Here is a 24,861-nt window from a genome sequence, read left to right on the forward strand (position 1 = left end):
TATGTGTGCATGTGGGTGTGTCTGTATGCTTGTGGAAGCCAGAGGTCAATGTCAGCTCCCCAACTGCTCACTCATTGGGTTACACTGACTGGCCAATGAGCTCCAAGGACCCTTCTGTTCCTCAGCATGGGGATTACAAACACATGACCCCATGCCTGGCTTTTTACACCTGCACTGTGGGTCGGAACTCAGGTCCTCATTTTTGCATGGCAAGTACTTTACTGAGCCATCTCTGCAGCCCTGTATGGTGACTTGGGGACCCACATCCACTCTCCTGGTGCCTTCCTGAAGGTCCGCTGGTCAGTTCCATTAGATGTGATCACTACAATGGTGGTAACTTCCCATCTGTCCTGTCAATCAGTGAGGTTGGGTGTTGAAACCTTTCAAAGCATCTGTGGATCTTCCTGTTTTTTCCTTAAAACTCAACACACCTTTTCCTTCCTCTTGTTTGGTGTCTACACATTTAAGATCATCTTGTCATCCTGACAACTATTGGTGAAATTATTAAGGCCACTCCACGTAGTTAAAAGGAAAGTTTATTAGTGGCACAACTTACAAATGAAGGGATAGGTAGGTCGCAGGGTCTGGGGAAGGTGTATCGCAGTCCAGCGGTGTTCTCTGGAGAACTCTGCTTGGTCTACCTCCACCGTCCAGGGTCCAGGAACAGAGAGAGCGGCGCGTCTCGGGTCTTCAGGGCCCTCCCTTGGCCCTGCCTTGTAGGCGTGATAGTTACCAAAGCCTCAATGGGGGTTGGAACTTCCAGACCAAAGCTGGAATGGCTACCCACTCCAGACAACCTCCCCTCTATGGTGTTATGGCGATCTTACTTACGTTACCTTACCCTCTTTTTCACTAATACGTTTCTGGTGTCTACTATTCTGGTATTACTGTGGCCATTACAGCATCCTTTTTTTTTTTTTTTTTTTAAATCAGAGTCAGAGTGACACAGGAATTTTTAATTCATAATTACATGTGACTTTACACTTAAAGTTGGATTCTCCTAAGTAGCAGATAGCCACAGTTTGCTCTTTCTTGCCTGGCTTGACCGATGTCTGCCTTTCATCTTTTAGGTGCAATGCAGTTACCATGCAAGTTGCTGAACGCAGAGGTCATCCCCACATCCCTTACAGAGAATGCTTTCCTCCGTGGGGCTGGGTTTAAATCTATGACCTTGCTGTGTGTTTGGCTCATCTGCCTCTCTTTCTGTTGAATATTTTTAGGATGTCATTGTCGCCCTCCGATGAGCGTCTTGGCTCTCGCTCTTGGTCTTTTGCTCTCTGGTGACTCAATGTTTGCCATGCTTGTGTCTCATTTACTAAAACTCACCTTCAGATAACATCATGTCGCCTGTACTATAAATGCCCCCACCGGTCCTTCTCTCTTGGCTTCTCTCTTCCTCTAGCCACACACTTGACATCTCCGTGTCACGGCCCTGCCTCCCATCACGACTCCCACTTTACCTAGTGAGTTAGCTGTGAAACAGCTTAAGAGAATTCTTCATGGCCCCATTTTCAGTTTGCAGCACTCCTCTCTCTGTTCAGACTTAAGTTTCCATCTGGTGTCAGCTTCCTTCCATCCGCGGGACTTCCTGTAGCAATTTCTGAAGTGTCATTGTGCTGGCGATATCTCCTCTCGGCTTTTGTTTGTCTACAGAATTGCATGGTGATTTCGTTTCTGAAAGGTTTTCACTGCATATAGATTTCTAGATTGACAGGGTTTTTTTTTTTTCACACTTGAAAGAACCATTCTGTTGTCTTCTCGTTTGCATAAATCATGACAAGGATTCGTGATTATTCTTATCTCTGATTTTCGTTACACTCTTTCTCGAAACTAATTTCTAAAATTCCCTTTGTGTCTTAGTGATGATGATGATGATGGTAGTCCCAAAGGTGATGGTAAAAATGGTAGTGGTGATTGTGATGGTGATGATGCAATGTATGTATTTTCTACTTGAGTTTTAAAAGATGTTTCGGTTTGTGGGAATCTCTTTAATTGACAAAGCTTACCATCATTCCCTCAAGCATGCTCCCCGTTCACAATTGTGAGAAAATTGCCAGATCCATTGACCAAAATGGCAGTCCCGATCCATATGGGAAACAACCCGAAATGGCCACATTGCCACTCTGGACTCCCTCTTTGGATTTCTCACTGTGGCTTTCTGCCTTTCTGCAGCAGGGAGTCCAAGGTATTCAGCCCTCTATCTTCAAAGTACTCTTCAGTCCAGTGGCTCTCATTATTCTAGAAAACACTGTGCTCCAAGCCTTCAGGCCACTCCACTCTCCCCCTCCACTTAGTCCCATTTCAGTTCTCTGCTCCATAAACTCTTGATCCCCGCTCCTCAGCTAAAACGGCCATATTCCTTTTTATTGGCCTAAAATTGCCTTAAATCAGTCCTCATTAGACTTTGGTCCCTAAACATCAGCGAAGTCTCTCCTGCATGGCCCTACGTGTGTTAGGCACATTCTTATTTGATGGATCATAGAATTTCCACAGAAACTCTGAGAAGCAGGTTTTACTCCAGGCGAGTAGCCGATAAAGATAAAAGGCCATGACTCGTCTCATTTATGGATCTTTGATCCTTATCATCTCTCCCTGATTTATGGCTCTTTGAATCCGTGCAGAGACAGTCCTTCTCCAGTGTGACCTTGGGTAATTCCATGGGTTGGTCTAGCTTATTTCCTCCACTGCAAAGCAATGGCCCTGCACACAGTAGCATGATGTAGTGAGGACAGAGGGCTGGTGCTGGGGGATGCCTTTACCTTTCCGACTACAGCCTGGTGACCTCTAGCATGTGGCAGGTGTGAGTGAATGGCTGACCCTTTCAGCACAGAGATAACATCGGGTGCCTGCTTTCCCAGAAAGTGCTAGAGTTGCTAGACAATTCCACGTTGTTGAACTGAGAGGCGATTCCAGGGTCACTGAGGGTCACCCAGGGTCCCTGATGCCCACATTCCCTCTTCAGACACAGGACCTTGGGTACCACCACCAAGAACAGAGTGTCTTGAATAAAGATTGCTCTATGCATCTGAACACAGCATCTTGTGTAAGTGACCTAGTCAGAAGTTGTCAATGGTGGCAATACAGTTGAGGGGTGACCCAGTGGAATCTGAGAGTTCAGGCTACCTTGCCTAGATCACAGAGGCCTGAGCAAAGGCCGATTGGCTTTTTTCTTATGCTGCATACTGCTAGATTCCTTCACAGGAGGGGTTATTCTCCACCCTGGACACAGGACACATCCTCAAGGCACATGGGGAAGCCCCTCCAGTAACATGTGACCCCAGCAGAGGCCAAACAGGTGCCATAGTATTCCTTTAATAACCACATGAGATGGGGATCCTGGGTGCAGAGCCCGAGTCTGAGATGAAAACAGGGGCTCGGTGTGGGTGGACGTGCACTTATGGTCACGTGCTGGTATTGACCCAGTTCTGGTGGTCCCTGGCTGGAGGCAGTACAGCTCAGTGTGCACATGAATTGGGGACTTTTCTCCCTGCTCTAACAAAATACCTGCCAGAGCAACTTAAGGGAGAAAGGGTTTATTCTGGCTCACAGTTTGAGAAGGGATATGGTCTATCTCATGGCCGGGAAGGCAGGAAGGCAGAAGCACCTGGCCACTGGTCACATTGTGTCCACCGCCGGACACAGAAAGAGATGAATGCTGGTGCTCAGGTCCCTTTCTCTTTTCTTTTTATGCCGTAAGGGACCCCAGCCCATGGGATGATGCCACCTACATTCCAAATGGGTCTTCTCTCTTCAGTTGAGCTGTTCTGAAAATACCCTCATAGAGATACCCAGGAGTATGTTTCCATGGTGATTTGAAATCCAGGCAAACTGACAATTAAGATTAAGCATCACCGAGGCGTCTGCCCTGGCTCCAGTGTTTCCAGCTGCGCAGCCTTGAGGCGTCTACTGAACTCCCCCCCACGCTTTGTCTCCACACCAGGGACACAGCGCCAAGAGTCCCTCCCACCTACGGCTGTGGGGAGCTCTAGACAGGTTCCTCACGCATGCGATTCCCCGTGATGAATACGCAGCCTGTGCCTCCGTAAATGTCAGCCTTCACGGTTATTCCAGCCAGCCAAGGGGGCGAGCGGTCAGTGGGAACAAACCCCCACCACCTGTGCCAGAAGAACAATGGGGCAGAACAAAGTCGTTTATCTCTGTGCTTGTCTGTACCCGCTCCAAGAGCCCTCAGGTCTTTTCTACGTGGGTGGAAAACAGGGTCCTCTGGGACTAGAGGGTGGACAGCGCTCTGAGGAATTCATTGAGTGTTTGGTCCCTGTCTGGGCCACTGCCAAGCTGACTAAGAGATTTAAATAGAGCAGAGCCGGGTGACAGTGGCAGCACCCACTCTAGCTGTACGCCATCATGGCTGGTGTCCACGGTGGGGTCATGGCCATGACCCAAGCAACCCAAAGCCACTCACACAGGTGTGGTCACACGGGGCCGGGAAGGAGCACAGGGATGAACTCCATTGCTATGGCCTCTGCTGGGGCCTCTAGGCTGCAGTCAAGCGTGGGGCTGGCCTGAGCTCTTATGGAGAGGTTGTCAGAATGCATTGCCTTATTTGTGTGGTCCTGGCTTCTTGCTGGCTGTTGCCTTGAGCCCACCATGGTGCCTAAGGGTCACCTGTAGCATCTGGAAGATTGTGACAGTCCACACAACTGTGACCTTAGTGGGCCAGTGAGAGGCAGCAGGCAGTCACATTCAATGTGGCATCACTACAGAGAGGCATCTGTCACCTGAGCTGTATTAGATGACTAGAAGCTAATCATCACTCCACACACTATTGGGGAGGGCAGAGAATCATGGTTCAGGCAGCATGAGGACCCCTCAGAATTAGAAACACCCCCTAGTGCCAACCATGCTTCAGCTCCCAAGACAACCCAAAGAAGCCCTAGCTGAGAACCTCGTGCTGGACTGTCCCCACACAAGCCCCTTCCTCATCCACTTGCCCTGCAGGAGCCCTCCATGGGTGCCATAAATGGGAATGAGCAGTGCCCTTCAAGGATGCCTGTAGCTGGCACTGCCTGCCTTCCCATTGCCCCTTTTTGGAAGCACAGTTAAGTGGTGTGTCCCAGCAATGAGAAGGAAAGAGAATTGAATGATGAAAAGCCAAGCAGATGTGCCCAGAAGCCCTTTACCAATATGCCAGTGCCAGGGAGTTGGAGAGGTTGGTGCCCTGGGTGGGACCATTCCCCCACATGTGATGTGTGGCATCATCTCACAGAGGGCTGGAGACTGGTCCTTGCTGCTGGGACCAGCAGCTGCCTTCCTAAACATAGCCTGCTCGAAGAAGGGTTGGGTCTTTGAGGCCATCACTTAGTCTGGTGATAATCGCCAGCATTCACGTCTCTGTGGCAGGTAGGCTTTCCCGTGCTTTGCATACACAATTACATTTTAATCCTAACAACAATGACTAAGAGGTTTAAATGAATTTCTGGGAGGCAGAGAGCAGAGGGAATGGGATGCTGACCTAAAAAAAAAAAAAAAAAAAAAAAAAAAAAAAAAAAAAAAAACCAGGAGGAAGCTGTAGTCCAGGCCAGGACCTGTGGTGACAGATGTCCTGGAATCCAAGGGGAGCAAGAGGCCCACAGGAAGCAGGAGTGGCCTAGCCTGATGGGCCAAGACAGACACAAGGGTCATCACTGAGCTACACAGGGGACAACCTCCTTGGGGACAGTTCTTCAGGGTCCTGTCACCAGATCCCAGGTGTGCACACAATCTGGAAAGCTTGCAACAGAAGCCAAGTATCCTGCAGGCACACTGCAGCCAGCACAGTGGCCATGGCTCAGGCAGCCACCCCTCACAGCAACCAAAGCTAGGCGGATCCGAGAAAGAAGTACATTGCCAGGGAGCACAAGACCCTAACTCCATAGAGACCCTCACAGCACCCACCCATCTTCACGACCTCACCGAATCAGCATGGTATTCAGCTGAGTCAAAAGCCAGTTTTGAGAAGCCATAAGCAGGAGGCGCATGCCATAGCCCTTATCCTTGAATTTCCTATGCAAATAGATTACCAGGGCACCTGAGAGACCAGCAATGCAAAATAGGCAATTGCTCCAGAAGCTCCTAAGGCCAGAGGAAGCCAGCTCCAGAGAAGCCACAGACTGGGATAGCCAGAAAAACCCAGCGAGCCTCCCAGTTCAGCACTGGGGCTCTGGAACAGGCTGTGGCCCTGTCATAATGCTGCAGGGTAGGAGACAAGTTCAGAACCCTTAAGAACACAGCTCTCAGAGATGCAGGGATAGCATTGTGAGCAAATAGATGAGGGACACTATGAAGCCTCCAGGAGTCCAAGAGCCAACCAAGCCCGGGGCGGGAGTGGGGAGGAGGGGGGAGATGGGCTGATACAGAATGTATGAACCTTGTTGTTTTCCAAATGGGAGAGAAACGGCCTTGGAAAGGAAGAGCCTGCAACGTGCCAGGTGGAACAGATCCAGACTCATAGCAAGGACGAGTGTCACCAAGTTGTACCACACCAGGACAGAAAACAGCAGCAGCAGTGCTAGGGACTTCCAAGAGAGGGAAGAGGTGTCTGCAAGGAACTGAAGCACACCAGCGCCCGTTTTCTTCTAAGCAGCTGCACCTTGGTGGATTCCATTCCCAGCCAATGTGAAGCATAGACTCGCCCAGGCCCCTTGTGTCCCTGTTCACAGGGGGGCAGTGGATAAGAACCATTTTGTTTGATGCCCTTTAGGAAGCGACTTGAGAATGTTCTTCGGGAAAACAACGGAGAACACAATCTAAAGAGGAGAGCGCAGGATTGGCCAGAAGAGCAGAGGGCAGGGTGGAAAGCTTAGGGAAGAACACGGGAGGGGGGAACCCAATGTCATGCATACAACAATGGTGTATTTGGATAAAGCACCTAGGCTGTGAAAGGCAAGGGGGACAGATGGCCCAAAGGAGGCAGGAGTCCATCAAACCTTTGGAACAAACCCAAGGGCTGGGCATCCAGATAGCTTAGCAGGTAAAAACTCTTCCTTGAAGCCTGAAAACATGAGTGCAACCTTCAGAACCCATATATAGGTGGAAGGAGAGAACCGCTCCACATTATTGTCTTCTCACTTCCACATGCAAGCCATGGCACATGCCCATCACACGTGAGAACAATTGTTTAAAAGGAGGAGGAAGGGAGTACAAGGGGGAGGAGGAGGGGGAGGAGGAGGAGGGAGAGGAGGAGGAGGGAGAGGAGGAGGAGGAGGGAGAGGGGGAGGAGGAAGAGGAGAGGGGGGAGGAGGAGGAGGGAGAGGAGGAAGAGGGGGAGGAGGAGGGGAGGAGGAGGAGGAAGGGGAGGAGGAGGAGGAAGGGGAGGAGGAGGAGGGACGGCCATAGGCCTCAGACAACAGGCCAGCAAGACGGAGAAAATTGAGCCCAGGTGGACTGGGTTTGTTTGCAGCTGCTCTGTGGTGATGGGGTGGTGGCCATAGAGAAGGGAGCCCTTGTGTCCTACCAAGAAGACAGCCTCCACCTCCTCCCTTAGGACCATATCTCTGTCACTTTTATCATCGCTGTGACCCAAGATCTGACAAGATGCAACTTCGAAGAGGAAGGTTCGATTTTGGCTTCCAACGTGAGGGTGCAGTCCACGTTGGTGGGAAAGGTAAGGTATCCAGTCCAGCTCCTGCCTGCTGCTGTGGGAGGATGCTTGGGTCACATCTGGGTACAGCAGGAAGCAGAGAAGGGGGATACTACATGAAGCCAACTCTCTCCTTTTCCTTCTTATTCCATCCGAGATCCCAGCCCGTCAATGGTGCCTCCACATTCAAGGTATATAATCTGTATATAATCATCTCTGGAAATGCCCTCCCAGACACAGCAAAAATGCCTCATTAATTCTCTTCAGGTGTTGTCTTAATTAGGGTTTCTATCACTGTGACAAAACACCATGACCAAAAAGCAAGTTGGGGGAGGAAAAGGTTTATTTGTCTTAAACTTCCACATCATTATTCATCACTGAAGGAAGTCAGGCCAGGAACTCAAACATGGCAGGATCCTGGAGGCAGGAGCTGATGCAGAGGCCATGGAGGGGTGCTGCTTACTGACTTGCTCACCATGGCTTACTCAGCCTGATTTCTTTTTATTTTTCTTTCTTTCTTTCTTCTTCTTTTTTTTTCTTTTTCAATACAGGGTTTTTCTGTGTAGCTTTGCACATTTCCTGGAACTCACTCTGTAGACCAGGCTGGCCTTGAACTCACAAAGATCCTCCTGCTTCTGCATCCCGAGTGCTGGGATTAAAGGCATGTGCTACCACCCCACCCCCTCACTCTCCCACCCCCACCTCAGCCTGATTTCTTACAGAACCCAGGACTACCAGCCCAGGGATAGAACCACGAACAAAAGGCTGGTCCCTCCTCAATAAATCACTAATTAAGAAAATGCCTTACAGCTGGGTCTTACGGCAGTGTTTATTCCAAACGAGGTTCCCTCTTTTTCAGATAACTCTAGCTTGTATGTCCAGTTGACGTAAGACTAGCCAGCATAGGTATGTTCAGCCTCTTCACATTGGAATGGACATATTGTTATTTACAAATTTCATGATTGAGAACAACTGATGTAGGGGGAAAAAAGCAAAAAGTTTCCCATAATATTTTAATTAAGCTTGTGATCACATGTTGGGCAAAACGGAAAGCTACCCTCCCTCCGCTGCATGCAGCATAGGTTGCAGGCTGAACATGTCTGCTAGGTGTTTCTTCTTTTAATTTCATTTTTATTTATGTGTCTATGGGTGTCTTGTACATCATGTGTGTGCCTGTGGGGGACGAAAGATGACATCTGATCTCCCCAGATCTAGAGTTACAGATGGGTGTGGACTGCAGGGCATAGGAATTGAACCCATGATCTCTGGAAAAGCAGCAAGCACTCTTAACCTCTGAGCCATTTCTCAATCCAACCTAGTTGACAAGGGGAATCAGCCACCATGGTAGGGTCCAATCGGAGTTTTCATTTCCTCCTTCTAAGCAGAGCATTGCTTGGGGCACCTGGTCTGGTGGCAGAAGCCAATATGAATGTTAAAACCCGGAGGATGTCGGAGAAGGGGCTGTAGGTATCAGTGAGCAGAAGCAGGAAGCAGAGTCAAACAGGGAGGAGCGGTCTTTCTTAGTGGTGTGGAGGCCAAGGATGATGGGCAGTGGATGGCAAAGGAAAGGGGGCTTACACAGTAGATATACCAGCTGAAAGTACCGGATAGCCCAATGGGAATGCCCAGGACTTGGGGTGCAGGGAAGGAAAAAAGCAGGTTGAAACTCACCCTCGTGTTTTATTGGTTGGATTAAAAATATATTGTGACTTGGTTTTAGTAAGGGCAGCGGAATATTGTCCAAGGCCAACAGGTAAGAAATGAAGATGTCTAGTGCCTCATTAGTGAAGGGTCACCAGCTGCAACCTCAGGACATGCTTGCTCTAGAGTCTAGACATGGGATAAGCCGGATGCACTGAAGAGGTTTGATGACACACTGTTTGAGGAACTCAAGAAGTGACAGGGGAGGTGACAGTCCATAATAATGAGTAAGAACCCATGTGTTTATTGCTCTGGAAACAGCTGGCTGGCATCCGTGTCCCTTAGAGTTGGCACCAGCTGAGACAACCAGTTATACCTGAGCCAGAGAAAGTGCTCAGGTCACTGTGGGACCCGTGGGGGTAGGGTGGAGAATATAATTCCCTAGGGCTTGAGGTCCTTCTCCCCTGTGTCCCTGCTATCTGCTGGGCCTGTGGGTCCTTCCTAAGTGTATTCTTACTTAGGTCCTTCCTAAGTTCCTGCACTAGGGAACTCAGGCAGCAAGAGGAATGTCTAAGGCTCTGGAGTCACGTTCGTGGCGGGTCTTCTAAGTTCATCCTTCCTGAGCTGCTCCTACAGAAACACTCAGCAGCACACCTCATTAACACCCTAAGCTTATGTCCATCAAGTTGGCTATCCTAATTAACCATTGCAGATATCGAGGGTGCTCAGCAATGGTCCTTCTTGCTAATCTGATTCAGTGGAGCTCCAGGAAGTTGAGAGGTGAAGCCAGGAGAAGGTTCTGGAACTGACTAAAGCTTGGCCAGGCAAATCTTTGTCATCATAGACAGAGGGTGTGTCTCAGGAAGAAGAGAAGGGGAGGCGGGATGAGTTCTTCTTAGTGCGTGCAGTACACACACACACACACACACACACACACACACACACACACATACACACTCACAGAGCAGGTGGGCTGGGGTCTCCTCAGAGTTGTAGCCTTTGGGGCTGCTTTAAGTCTGGGACATCTTTGTGCCATATTCTGTTCTGTTCCCTATGAATGAACATGGATATTAGAATCCAACATGGGGAAAATGAAAAAGATCTATCCGGGAAAAGAAATCCCATCACGTCCTTGTCCCTTTGTGGGAGAGAGTCCCGGGCTAACCTTCACCGATTACCATCAATCCCACTCTACAGACACAGAAGGGGAGGCGACATTCCTCGAGCTACCCACAGATCCCACCAGCCCTGGCTGGAACTCCCTATGTCCATGCCGTAGTGCTCTGGAGGACACCCAGTGGCTTGGAAAACAAACCACAAAAGCTTGTGCTTTTTCGGGTTCCTTTGTCTTATGGGACTAAAAAAGAGGAGTGTCTGGGTGACCCTCCAGTCTGAGTGTCTGCTATGTGGGGTGTCTGACAGAACTGTCTCCCCAGATTCATCCCTTGAAGTTCTTACCCCCCCCCCTCAACACCCCAGAGTGGGGATGGATTTGGAAATGGGGCCTTTCAAAGGGTGACGGGTCACATGAGGTCACTGGAGCAAGGCCTAGTCCAGTCTGACTGTGTCCTCCGAAGAAGACCTGTCTGTGGACAAGCACAGGACAACCATGTCAGGACACAGGAAGACGGCAGCCACCTCCAGGCCTCAAGGAGCAGCCTTGGGAGGGCCGGCCCTTGACCTTGACATCCATCCTCCAGAATGGGAGGCAGTCTATTTCTGGTGTTTAACCTGTGAACCTGTGGCCCAAACTACATACGGCTTAGAGAGAGAGAGCTGTTCCAGGAAGGCTTTGGGTGGGGAAGAAACGATCTAGGGAGCTGGAGAAGGGCGTGGGAGGCAACCGCATTTTAATGAATGTGTGTTCTCTTCTTCTGTGTTGTCTTTGGGATTTTTATCTTGGAAATGAAATTTAAAACACATGTGGGAGGTTTAATGAATTGGAAATATCTGCCTCATGGCGGTTCCAAGGGTGGGGAGGGAAACAACCAAACTAAAATTAGAAGGGAAAGTGTTTGTACTATTTGGGAAGCATTATAAAGCAGGATGCTAAACTCAGTTCCCCCCAGGTTGGCTGGGTTGGGAATGGACCAGCCGCTGGGACAGCGCTCATGTCCTGGCAGCTCTGTCACGGAGCCCGAGTTAGGAGGCAGAAGGTGAAATTCACCAAGATTCACACCTGTAGAAGACGTGGCAGCATCGACGTTTGCATTTCCCTGCCCAAATGCCACCCGAACACGGTGCTGGGGAGATATTTCATGATGTGTTTTGACAGAAGGCTAATGAGCAAAAGACAACAATCTTGAAAAAGAAAAACCTTCAGAGCACAGACGCAGGGCAGCAAGTGGCCAAGAGAAGTTGTACGAGAGGTCAGCACCTCAGTGAGGATTGCTTACAGACATTCACTGTGGGATAGCAGCAAATGTGGGCAGGAGCAGATTTATTCTCGACGTCACCAAACGTGGTAATTGCCATGGCTCAATGCAACATGTGGGTGTCCGTGTGACAAGCCCCTTGTGACTAGGTAGAAGGGGGCAGGGGATGCTGTGTGGTACTCTTCTGACAAGACGGTCCTGGAGAGATGGCCAGGGCTGTGTGTAGAAATGTGTATACTGACATGGACATTTAAGGGACATAAATCCAGTCCTTCCTTGTTCATCTGCCACCATACCTGCTTTCTGCCATGAACTAGGGTGAACACGTGTGATGAAGTGACAAATGGAAGTCAGTGTCATCTCTTGCAGTCTCTGGAGAACTCAGCTGTCTGAGTGTGTATAGAGACACTCTGTCTAGGAGCATGAGGACCGTGGGAGTGGAGGTGGGTCCCTTTAGAGAGGGCCCTACAGCAGAGGGTGGGTGTATCTGAGTGAGAACAAGCTGACCCTTAGGGAACTGGGTGGAGAGAAGCTGAGGGACGGCCAGGGACACCATGAGACTCTCAACCCATCCAGGGACCAGTCTTTTTTGTCTGTGCCCCAGGAGGCCCTTGCAGGAATGAAGCCATTATCCTGTGCATGGGCTGGACAGGAGGGAGGTTGTTGGAAGCAGGGGCAGACAGTGTGGGCTTTCAGCAGAGACCCAGAGGAGGAGGCAGGACACGCCACTGTAGAGCACGAGGGTGCTGAGCAACTGTGGCGGGATGAGAAAGTGTCCTCAGTCTGACCTCCAGAAGCCGAGATCAACCTCAGCATGTGCTTTTGATATGTACGAGAGGAAGGGGGGAGAAGACAGCACACCCCAAAAGTGCCAGTGTTTGTCTCTGTAATTACAGACAATCTTCTCCTTCCATTGTTTGCTTCCCAAGTTCTATATTGAGCAAATATTGATCGTGTAATCTAAAGAAATGTATTATGAGGAAGATAAAAGTGGCTGACAAAGCCTCCCCATTTCTGTCTTGCTGGATCCAATCAGCTGGCCACCCTGGTCTCCTGTAGGTGGGCAGCTCTGCCCCAGCTGTCCAGCAGCTCTGCAGGCCCTGCAGGACTTCCCTCAAAACCTGCTGATCTGAATGCCTACCCTGACTTCCTATGAGGTGTCAGGGAGACATTGTCAGGGTGTGTACCATGACAAGGACACCCCAGCCTGACGGGTTATACCCCAGCCAAGCAGTGTCCCATCCAAGCAGTGTACAAACACACACACACACACACACACACACACACACACACACACACACACACACACACACACACACACACAGAGAGAGAGAATTATGTATCACCAAACAGCCTTGCAATGCATACTCAACTATACACACATAAAACACACACACACACACACACACACACACACACACACACACACAGCCTTGCATGCCTAGCCTCATGCACACCAGTTGCAGAGGTGGGCAGTGAAATAGGTGGATATGATGAGGATGAGCAAGCTCTCACTCCTTCTGAACCACCCAGACATTGGGGTGATCTCCCTCCCTCTCTCTCTCTCTCTCTCTCTCTCTCTCTCTCTCTCTCTCTCTCTCTCTCTCTCTCTCTCTCTCTTTCAGCAGTGGGGGACATTGCACCCGTTTCCTGGGGCTGTGATATTCAGGTGTCAAGGAGGTCTCAGGTGCCCTGGAACATAACAATCACAGACATGGAGGAACTGTAGTACGGTGTTCACAGCTGAAGCAGGTGCTGAGGGGAGACCTACCTCATGGCATGGCCAGTGCTCTAGGACACATAGGCCCTTCCTGCAGAGCACTGGGGCAGTTGGGATGCTCACCAGGGAAGCTGTTAGCCCATGACCCCTGAGGGGCATAGTTATTAGAAGGAGGAAAGGTAAGAAGTGGTGTCTCAAGGGATCACCTAACACAGGACTGGACAAGGCAAGCTGTGCTAGAGCTGCAGTATCTTCAGCCAGTCTGGAGCCTGGCTGTGGAAAAGCATGGCCTGTGTCCACCTCGAAGGATCTTTAGGAGATGGTGAGCCTCTGCCTCCTTACACCAGCGGTGTGAGCTCAGGCAAGTTCCTTAACCTTTCTGTGTTGGGCTTGTTGAGAATTAAGTTGAGCAACACTTTGGTGATCGAAATAGCCTTTGAGATACACATGTGGCTTCCTGGAGGGGTTCAAAGGGTCCTGACCAGCCCCAGATGGCCCTCAGTAGCTCACAGAGGAGGGGAAGAACCTTAGAGTCTGTCAATGAGGCCCAAGGGACAGATGCCAGCAGAGAGGCAGGGACACGAAAGCCACTCCTGGGGTTGAAGACGGGAAGTGAAAGCACCATGATATGCACCCTGGGCCCCTGGTTGTGGTTTGAGAAAAGCCAGTCAAGGCCAGATGCCTGGGATCTGGTCTCATCTTATTAAGAGAGTATGAGGCTGGGACTGAAGCCTAGAGTAGCACTCTTGCTGCTTCTGGATAAGAAATCTCTCCTGCACAGACTTGGGTGAGACCACTTGCTATACCGGGTCTTTCCACTCCAGCGTCACAGTGAGCCTTCAAAGGGTGATCAAGGGTGCCTATCTGGCCAGATCCCGTTTTCTCGAGGAAGAGGAATAAATAGTATTGGTTGCAAGTCTCACATGGAAGTTTCTGGAATGTTGCCATCTTGTAGTGACTTGAGGCCATCAAGTGTGATTGGAACATGGGGCTGGAGACGAGAGGAGGGTCAGGGAGCATCCAAGGCTCCCTGAGAACAGGAGCGGGCACGTCATCAGAACCACACCCTGGGGGAGCACAAGTAGGACTGGAGATGTGTCCCCTGGAGCTGACCTTTGTTCTGTCCTCCTGGCACAGCCCACTGCATGGAAAGGCAGGCACAAGTAGCCTGGGTGGGGTTGCAGCAGATGCAGGGACATCCACAGCAGAAGATGATGGCCAACAACGACAGCAAGGGCAATGGTTAAGGATGCCTGGACTAGAAAAGCTAAGGCGGACGAAACCTATCCTGGTTGAGTCCTGAAGTTACACTGGGTAATGGAGAACCCAAAGTTGGTCTGAGGTCAGAAGGCAATGTTTGGAGACCTGGATGATTTCCATACTGCATGAAAGTTCTGGGGTCCCGGTAGAAAGCCCTGTGGACAGGTACAAGCAGGGGAGGAGATGGGCGTGGCTTAATGAGAAGTGTCTTGGAGGAAGGAGTTGACCTAGGGGGGCCCCACAGGTAATGGGGAGCCCAGGAGCTCCGGGGTAAGAATGGGGAGAGCAGCAAGTCAGCTGCTGTCCGAGAAGGGGAAGAGGCCACACAGATGGAAACATTGCAGAAAAAGGGTGAAAAGCCATGACAGGAGGGCAGCCACATGCCCCCCCCCACAAGAAACCCCAAAGAATCCACACACAGACGGGCCATGCGTAGCCTTTTGCTTCGAGACATCACTGTTGGTGGGCAGGAGGAAGGACACTGTCAACGTTCATGTCAGGAGGACAGAAAAGAGGGTCATCACCCAGGGGCATGTCCCCTGTAAGCCCCAAAGGGTTGGTTGTATGTGGGAGTTCAGAAGAGGATAAATCCACAGAGGAGGTAGGCTTGCTTAACAATAGGCGCAGGCAATATTTAACAGCAAATGAGAAAATAAAACATGTAATTAGCAGATGTGCGACACTGGCTGCCAGGGTGACGGTGGAAGGCGCCAAACCCAATGGAGATTAGTAGATGAGTCGTCAGCTCGTAAGGGAGCTAGCGAGAGGCAGGTGGGTTCTGGAGGAGGAAATGGTGGGGGGGCCCTGACGGGAGCGAGGCTTGGGTTGGAAGGAAGGGGTGTGAATCCTGCGCTCTGCTCATGGCCACAGGCATAAAATTCTGTGTGCTTGTATTTTTATCATGCTGTCGGGCTCCCAGTGGCAGGGACTGTGAAGACCCAGCGGAGTGGAGACTTGTGAGCACTCAGCAGACTGCCTGGTCTAAGGCGCAGTGGATACTATTATCTTAATACAGTTCATTGTTTTCAGCATCCTTACCGCCAGCACCATTACTTCTTTATTTTTATTTATTCTTCGTGTCTTTCACTTCATGCATCTCCATCCCATTCATTTCCGGTCCCTTCGCATCCTCCCTCCGCCCTGGCAACCTCCCCTGCAAAAATAAAATAAAATAAAATAAAATGTAAGAGAAAAAAAAAAAGAAAAGAGGAAAACAAAACGAAAAGGGAAAAACAGTCTCCTCGTGGAAGCTGTAGCGTGGCCTCGTCAGTCACTCAGTAAACCCTTTTATCCATATAGCTTGCAAGTGTTTGTTGCAACGAGTCATTGGTCTGGTTCGAGGCCTCTGGTTTCTGCTACACTATCGATACTGAGTGACCCTCACTGGAACTCCTCTTTGTTATCCTGTTGTTGCCCTGTGTTGTGGAGACCCTGCAGCTTTGGGGTCTTCATGTGCCCCAACAGATCACAGATGGGGTGGATGTTGGGGTGGGCCAACTCATAACCCTGGTTCTGGGCCTGCGGAGTTGCAAGGTTGATCAACCACCAGCTCTCCCTTGTCCTCAAGGGAGAGCCCTCTTGTATTGCCCTGGAGAGTTCACCCCTTGCAACATCGGGCAAGGGGTGAGGCCAGTTCTGCTTTCATGTCCTCAGGGTCGGTTCTCCCACACCTACACCTTCAGGGCCAGCTCTACTGTGTTGCTCAGGCATGGTATAGGGGCTACTCTTCTGAGTGCTGCAGCTGATGAGGGACAGGAGCAGTTCTGCTCTTATGACCTCAGGGCCAGCTCTCCCACCTTCCTTAGGCATTGATGGGGGGGCATCTCTCCCCTGCCCATGCTGCCACATGACAGATGAGTAATGGGGACAGCTCTTCCATGCTCTTAACTTTGGGCCTGGCTCACCCACACCTCCACCAATGGGGTTGGCTCTATTGTGCTGCCCAGGCAAGCTGCAGGACCTGCTCTCCCTAGTGTTGCAGCTGGTGATGGGCAGGGGCAGCTCTCCTGCTCATATGGCCTCAGGGCCAGCTCTTCCACCTGTATTACCATCACTTTCATGGGTACCAACATCAACACCATCACTGTTAACATAAACACCATCACTATCACTATCACCATCACACTGTTGACACCATAACCATCATCATTGTCACTCTCATTCACACTCTGAACACCATTATTATCATCACCATCACCCCTGTCAGCATAACTACCATCACCATCCCTTCAACATCATCACCAGTACTAGTACCCCTGCCAAGTCCGTAATTGTCCTCATCCCTCTCAACACCATCAAAATCACCAATACACTATTGATGCCATAATCACTACCATCATCACTGTTATCAGCACAATCAACATCATTGTCGTCATCATCATCACTCTCATGATCGCTATCACCAACCCCATCACATCAACATCACCACTATTGCTACCATAACCATCATCATCATCACCAACTTCATCATCACTATCTCCATCATCAAGACCAACAGTATCGCCCTCACTATCCCCATCACTATTACTGTTGACAGGACCACCATTGACATCATATCATCATGACTAATATACCCTTGCTTTCATCATAGCTGTCATCACTGTCACTACTACAATGTCATTACTGTCACCATGATGGCATAGAGGATGACTACACATCTCTGCCAACCCAAGCATCATGCTTATCACTGTCTTCGCTGTCACCATCAATATCATTAGTAACACTGCTGTTCCCAGACAAGGAGTGAAGGGACCCTCAAGTCTTCTAGGAACATCTGGACACAGAGTCACGCTGCACTCTGATTGTCCCAAGAAACAGGAAGAGGGCCGCATGACTTGTCCAGTGCCACAGAGCATTAGTATGGCATTAGTTGTGGACACCAAATGTGGGCCCCAGCCACTGCACCTGTCATGGCCACTTACCACATGCTAATATTTGCATCTCTCTCTCCAGTAAGTGAAATCAGGAAGGAGACAGAAGCCCTACTGCAGAGTGTATTGTGTTCCCCAGGCAATTCCCATGCTCAGGCCTCAGGAGGTCCCAGGGCTTTAGAGAGGAAGGGAGGGTGAGGTCACAGCAGGGCATGGGGTTACAGCAGGGTTGGGGTAGAAGGATGAGAGAAGGGAGAGTGGGGTTAGAGAGAGGGTGTGGGGTCAAGGTGGGGCCAAGTCATCCTCTAACCTCACTAGCTGGGTGGCCTCGGGAAAGTTCATAGTCTTTCTGTGCCTCCAGAACCCCACTTTACCCAGAGCCAGTGTGGGATGGGACAGGCTTCAGTATATGCTGCTGGCCTTCTCCGCACCCCTTTCTTCTGAAGGAAGCAGAGAGAGCCTGGAGTCTATCCTCACCACCACTCCAGGCCAATTGAGCTCTGATGATCCAGTATCTTCCTGGAAAGCCACTAGGGCTGTGAGGTAGGACAGCCCTGAAATGTACCCCACCTCTGCATCTGCGCCTGGCTCACCCCATCAGGGTGCAATTGGGTATTCATCTTTGTTCCTATCAGGCGCTCATGAGGGGCCATTATGTGGAGGAGGAGGAAGCTTTTCCAGCGATCAGCAGGGAGAGGGGCCGGGAGCCCCGGGTGAGAATCAATTTGAGCCGGGAAGGGCTGGCCATCTATCTCCCTTTGCCGGTAATTTAGGCCTCTGAACAGACAGAGCAGATAGCAGCGGCTGCTGTGGTGACCCGCTTGCGCTGAGGCTGAGGAATGGCCATATTTCCATGATGCTGTGGAGGGGGAGGGGAGGAAAATGGGCCTATCTGAAAGAGTCATGTCTCCACTCCAGATGGACTCTGAAGAGGTGGGAGTCACAAGTCCCCACTGTGACCTTCTTAAGGTCATTTCCCTGTGGTGACCTCCAGGTGACCTTCGGTTGATGGGATCATATTGTGCAATAGTCACAAGGGCAGTCAGTAGGGGTAGCCCTGTGAGTGGCTACTGTCCGCACTATTAACACAGCTGAAACCTGAAGGCACGGGAACGGATGAAGCCTGAGGAGCAGTCAACCACTACCCAAGGTACCCCTACTAGAGGCCCCCAACTCCTCATTAGATTCCCCAGTCTGGGTCCCCATATCATACCGTGTCTTCTACCATCACGATGTCCCCCTCTCACACTGGGAACCCCAACTAGTACCACCTCATCATAGCTGATATAGGCCCCCACTTGGATAGGCATTGGAGGAAGAGCTAAGGGCCAGAGGGGTTCAGTGACTCACCAGGGCCCCCAGGGTTTCAAAATGGCATAAGGCGAGCCCACCGAGAGCTCTGGCCTAATCCCAGCAGTGAAAATAAGCAAATAAGTAACAACCAAGGCGGCGAATCGGGGAGAAGGATGGAGTGAAGCAAGAAACCCACACACTTTGAGACCAATGAGGGGCTAGGCAAAGCCTGCAAAGGTTCTTGGGGAGGGCAGGTACACCCCTTCCCCGTAGTCTGCATTGCACAAGATCTGCCATATCAGACTGACTTCCAGCAAATCATAGGCACTTAAGACACCATAGCACTTCAGGATAAAGGTGACACAGTGTGTGTGTGTGTGTGTGTGTGTGTGTGTGTGTGTGTGTGTGTGTGTGTGTAGGGGGATGGGACCCATCCCTAGTACAATTTACCCAGAAAGCCATCTTCTGTCTTTGAAGTACCAAACTGATTACTGGGCCACAGAAAGCAGCGATTCTGCAAACCGATTATGTGCATGTGTGCATACGCATGTGTGAATGTGTGCATATGCACCTGTACATATAAGGATTAGGGACCAATATGAGGCATTGCCTGAGGTTGCAGCGAACCCCAGGTCTGAGATCACCTCAGCTGGCCTGGGTAACTGGTGGCCCCTGGGATGCACACTGAAAAGTTTGCAGCTCTGAGTATTGAGCCATTAAGGCCAAAGACGCTGAGCACCTGCAGGAATGCAATGTCCTCCACCTACACTAGCTTCCCATGAAGGCTAGCACAGAGCAATTGCTAAGCAGGACAATGTTATTGGTCCTGTCAGCCACCTTTTCCAGGAACCTCCTTTCTGACTCTGTATCAGGCAAAGGAGAGACACAAGTACAAGTCATCAAGGTCATAACATGCCCAACGGGAACCACCCAGCCTGGCCGTGGCTCTCACTCTGGTGTTCCCCGCCTCAGCCTCATGAAATAGAGGCCTAGGAGGATATAGGGACAAACCAAGGAAGGAACATCTTCTTGGTGTTGATGGTGGGCACAGTCTTGGGATCTGTCCCATGAGGCCTCCTGAGAGCAGAGATACGTGACTATGGTATTGGGGCACATGAGCTGTTGGCAAGGGAGACCCAGGAGAGTCAGTGCTGAGGTGAGAGGCTTCTGTTTATCCATATGTCTTGAGGTACTCCCTGATGTGAGCCATTGCCAGCTGACTCCCAGAGATCTCTGCTGCAGGGGGAGAGGGCGGCTTTTAGGCAGCAATGACAGCAGAGAAGTAGCCTGAACAGGAAGGTGGAGGGAGGGCTGAAGGAGTCTGGCCTGGGTAGGGGTGGTGAACGGGTAGATCCTGTCCTCACCTGTCATCTTGATTAACCCAACTTTCCATTTCCCCCAAATGGCAGTGGCCAGGGGTAGGTCTGGGTATGTATTCCTCCAAAATCATCCTCACAAGGCCAGGTTTCCGGTTCCCTTCTAGCCGCAGGAGCAGTCACGTGTCTTGTGTGCTGAGTCACACAGCCCCTTTTCACCTTGACTCATGCTCGTTACCAGGGACAGAACCTGATTTTTAACGCACATCCACAGCCAATCTCAAAAATATTAGCCAGTTAAAATGTCTTTCCCAGAGGGGGGAAAAAAAGACTCCAAGAAAAAAATTTCCATGTCTTGCAGAGAATGCAAATGGCTTGCCTGGTGTTCATTAAGACTCTTACACATGCCTTGCCACAGGCAGGAGCTCCAGGCCCTGGGCTGGCAGCTGAACAGGGTCTGGGAGGACCCAGGGGTGTCTCCCCTTCCACTCCCTGCACTCCGCTGAAGACCTTGAGAGAGAAAGATTCTCCAAGATCACATGATCTCCTGCATCCCAAAGACACCACCCATCAGATGGCCTTAGGGAACAGAGGACCTGGGACACAGAGGACTTGGAAGGACAGAAGACCTGGGAGACAAGAGGACTCAAGGCACAGTGGGCCTTAGGACACAGAAAACCCAAAGAAAGACTCCTGACTCGGGTGCCTCAGTATCCCTGGAGGAAGAGACTATCAAGAAGCAAAGATAACATGGCTAAGCTCGGGCATGGATGCAAGGTTGGGAAGCAAGTCCGACATTCCCTCATTTAGGACCATATCAGCATTGGCTGGGGGCCTACCCTGTTGCCCTATCGCCGCCTGCAGAGGCTTGCCTTGGGCTGATTTTCTTCCAGGACTGCACTGAATAGAGAGGACACTGAGACACAATCCCCAGGCTGCAGATGATGGGAGGCAATGGCTGGTGGTGAGTAGAGTAACCTCAAGGGAGCACAGAGCTGTGCACTCGGGAGCGTGCACTACAACCCTGAAGCAGCATCGCTCAGCTCACCTTGGAGGAGAGGATGCTCAGAGGAGTGGTTCTTCGGAGACCGGGCAGCCAGGAGATGCACAGGCAAGTGGAAGCTGGTGACAGTGCAAGCTTCTAACCAAGGTGCAGGCACGACCTGGGATTGGGGGATCCAGATATGGATCCAGATATGGTTTTAGAACATTCAGTCCATGGTTTCTAGGCCCTGTGAACTTGGCAAGAATGTCATGGCAGTGGGAGACTGTTCACCTCATGGCACATGGGAAGCAGAGAGAGCAGAGCAGCTCACATCCTGGAGGACAGGAAGCACATTAGGGCATTAGCAGGAGGTGGCCATCGAGAGATTCGGCCCCCAAGGATGTATGCTCTTACCTCCTCTGACCAGCTCACCTGGCACAACATCATGATCTAACCTCTCTGAAAACACCCTCACAGATACCCCAGAGGTGTGACTTCCTAGGGGTGTCAATCAAGTCGTGAAGACAGGCAAGATTAACTACCACATGTTGGACCTAGACAGACAGGTGAATTAGCATGTGGGCAGGAGAGTCATGGGACACAGGAAGACCCATGCTTTTGCTTACTTAAAAATGTTTTACTTCAGACTAGTTTGGGGTCCACAGACATTGGTTGGGACTTCCACACATGCACCTGGCACATGACTATTCGTTTGCCACGTTCCAAAGGCTCATTGTCTGTAAAGTACCAGCGTTGATGCACACTTAATGATGTAAGTTCATCCTCTGCCTAGGGTCCTCCTCTCCCCCACCTTCCCTGATACTCTCTTCTGTTCCAGGACCCACTGTGGTTGCCACATGGCATCTAGTCTCCCTATTTCTAGGTCGAGTGAGAACTCCCACATCTCAGAAGGTGCCCGGCACCTCTCTGGGACAGTCCTTCTGTATGAGAAGGCTTACTGACTCTACTGCCTCCAAGCTCCATCCCCAGGAACCACAGGGCTGGTATTTTTCACTCTGTGTTACAGTTGACCCCCAAAGTGAGCCTGAGTTGAAATACTTCAAGTGCACAAAGAACAAAATAAGTAACTTTTCATACCCCCCACTTGCTGCCCCATCCTCCCTCTGCCCCCTCTCCCCACCCCACCCTGCTGCCACCGCCCCTTGCTCATGGTCTGTGCTCTTCACCTGCTCATACTCCTCCTGGCATCTGCAGAAGTCATGATCAGGAGCCAGCCTTCCCGGCTCACAGCCCCCATGATCTCATCCTGCCGGCATACAGATATAAACTGGGAGTACGGTTGGCCCGAAGGCATTGACCCTCACCAAAATAGCATCATGCTGTACTCGCCAGTGTGCGTCTGCTTTCCACCGTTTGGAGAATTTCCTGTGCTGCATCCTTCATCCAGCCCCATCATAGTGTCTAATGGAAGAAGAGCAGGCATGTCCCTCTGCTCAGTCCCCGGCTGCCGGTGTTAGGTCTTTGCCGCCTCACATTCGGAGGCAGCAGACAACACTGGACACAATTGTGAGCTTCTGCCTTACTTAGATAGAGGATTCTGGGCTGTGCTGGTTGCGTGTTCAACATGACCATGTGGCTTCTAGATCACTCCAAATTGGCCGTTGCCCTGTCTGTGCATCATGGCTGCTAAACTGTGTTGCTTAGGTGCCTTCAACCTACTGCCCGCACGGAGCGGCTTACTCACACCTGCAGTGTTTCTGTTTGTTTGTGTGAAGTTGCTCACAGTATCTCCCCCTTAGCATTCTAGAATGCTTATCCCTACGTTCTCAGTTTCTTTTCTTTATTCAGCTTGTCAGGGGTCAGTCCATCTTGTCATCTTCCACTAAAAAAAGCTGCAAACAAAACCTGAATTAAGACTGATGCGTTGCCATGTGCTCTATTTTTGAATGTCTGCTCCCATCCTTTATTATTCTCTCTTTTTTTTCCATTCCAGCGATTTATGTTGTTTTGTGATTGTTCTTTTTTTAGCCCCTTGAACTAAGAAATTAACCATTTTTATGATATCCAATTGCCTGCTAAATGCATCAGAAGCTAAGAGTTGGCAGCGAGCAGCAGTGTGCTTTTATCCTGGCCTTCCCAGTGGTTTTTTATATCTCCACTGCGCGCACGTGTGCGCGTGTGCATGCGTGCGTGCGTGCGTGTGTGTGTGTGTGTGTGTGTGTGTGTGTGTGTGTGTTAAAGGATCATGATAGTTTCATCAGATTTTGGAAGTTTACAGCCGTTGTTTCTTCAAATACTTATTTCCATTTGATATTATTGTGCGTGTCCCCGGGGCTGTGTTCATTTTTCTTCAGTCTTTTCCCCTCCGTTCCCCAGATTGGATAATTTCTATTGATCAGTCCTCAAGTTCACTTACTCTTCTGCCAGCCCCAATCTTCAACAAGCTCTTTCAGTGAATGCTTCATTTCAACCATTGTATCTTTCCTCTGAAGACAGCCTATGTGTTAACTTGCACTGCCCATCACAGACTCAAGATATGGGATCCACAGAGTCAGATGCACAGAGGAGGGAAATGTGCACTAGATGCACAATGGAATATTACCCAGCCATAGAAAAGAGCAAAATCCCATCATCCGTAGCGAAGTGGATGGGCCTAAAGGGCACTGCGTGAGTGAAGTCCACCAGGCACACAAAGACAAGCACGGTGTGTTCCCTCTGAAGTGGAAGCTAAAAGCTTGCTTCACTTTGTAGAAGGAGTAGAAAGAGAAGGAAGGAGGAGGGGGATGGGAGGTACCGGGAAGATAGACAGTGTATACCCAGATGTAGATGGATGGGAGGACAGAGTTCTAGCTGGGAAGCTGTAGCTAATGGTGACCTACTTTATACCTCAAAATAGGTGGAGGAGAGGACTTTGGGAGCTTCAAAAATAAAGAAACAATGGATGGAGACGATGATTGCCATGTGATCGCCCCACCTGTGTACTGATATCAGCACAGCATCTGTGCTTCCGAGCACATACAGTTATGAGACTAATGTGTTACCTACAGCTAACGGGGCACCCTCAGGCACATACAGCCAAACACATCAACATGAAGAGAGAATCTCTGCTCTGCTTCTCCTCAGGATATCCACTTCCCTGAAGAGATCGTGTTTCTGGTCACTCCTCAGATCTCATTTCCCTTAACTCATTGAAAATACTTTCCCTGGGGAACTTGTGACCACTGATGGGACCCCTTTACCTGTGGGCAGAGGGCCATGTCAGTTCTGTGCCCCATGGATGCTTCTCTTTTTCTAGGCTGGGAATCTCATTTGAGAGGTTCCTCTGTTCTATAGGGTGCCTTTTGGTCGGACTCCTGGATGGACCAGCAGGCTCTGGATTCTGCTTTTCTCTGATGCCTTCTGCTTCTCCTGTGGCTGGCAAGGAGTTCCAGGTCGGTCATCTGGTCCTGTGCTTCCTGGTGTCGGTGATTTGGAAGAGCTTTTGGATATCCACTGGTCCCTCCACCCCGAGGTGTACAGTTGCTGCCTGCCACCTGTCACCCTCATCTGGAGCTCGGTGTCCACTTTCTAGCTACAGTGAGCCCTACTCTGGACTGACCTTTGCCTGAGCTGCAGCACCTGGTGCCAGCTGTCCCCAGAGCCTCAAAGACCAGTGTCCACCTCAGCTTAGAGGGGGCCACAGTATTCTGCCCAGAACCAGTTCTCAATGCTTGCTTGTAAAACTGTCCCCACAGGGCCTGTTGAGTGCTCGTGGTCCTCCTTCCCCGTGTTAGATCTGCTGTCCATCGCCCACTGTGGGAAAGCCTGACTTCCTCTGTTTGTGCCCGTTTGAGGCTGCCGATGAGTGTGGTCACTCAGCAC

The sequence above is a fragment of the Peromyscus californicus genome, unplaced genomic scaffold (assembly GCF_007827085.1).
Source record: "Peromyscus californicus insignis strain IS unplaced genomic scaffold, ASM782708v3 Scaffold_20__1_contigs__length_68692818, whole genome shotgun sequence".
NCBI lineage: Eukaryota > Metazoa > Chordata > Mammalia > Rodentia > Cricetidae > Peromyscus > Peromyscus californicus.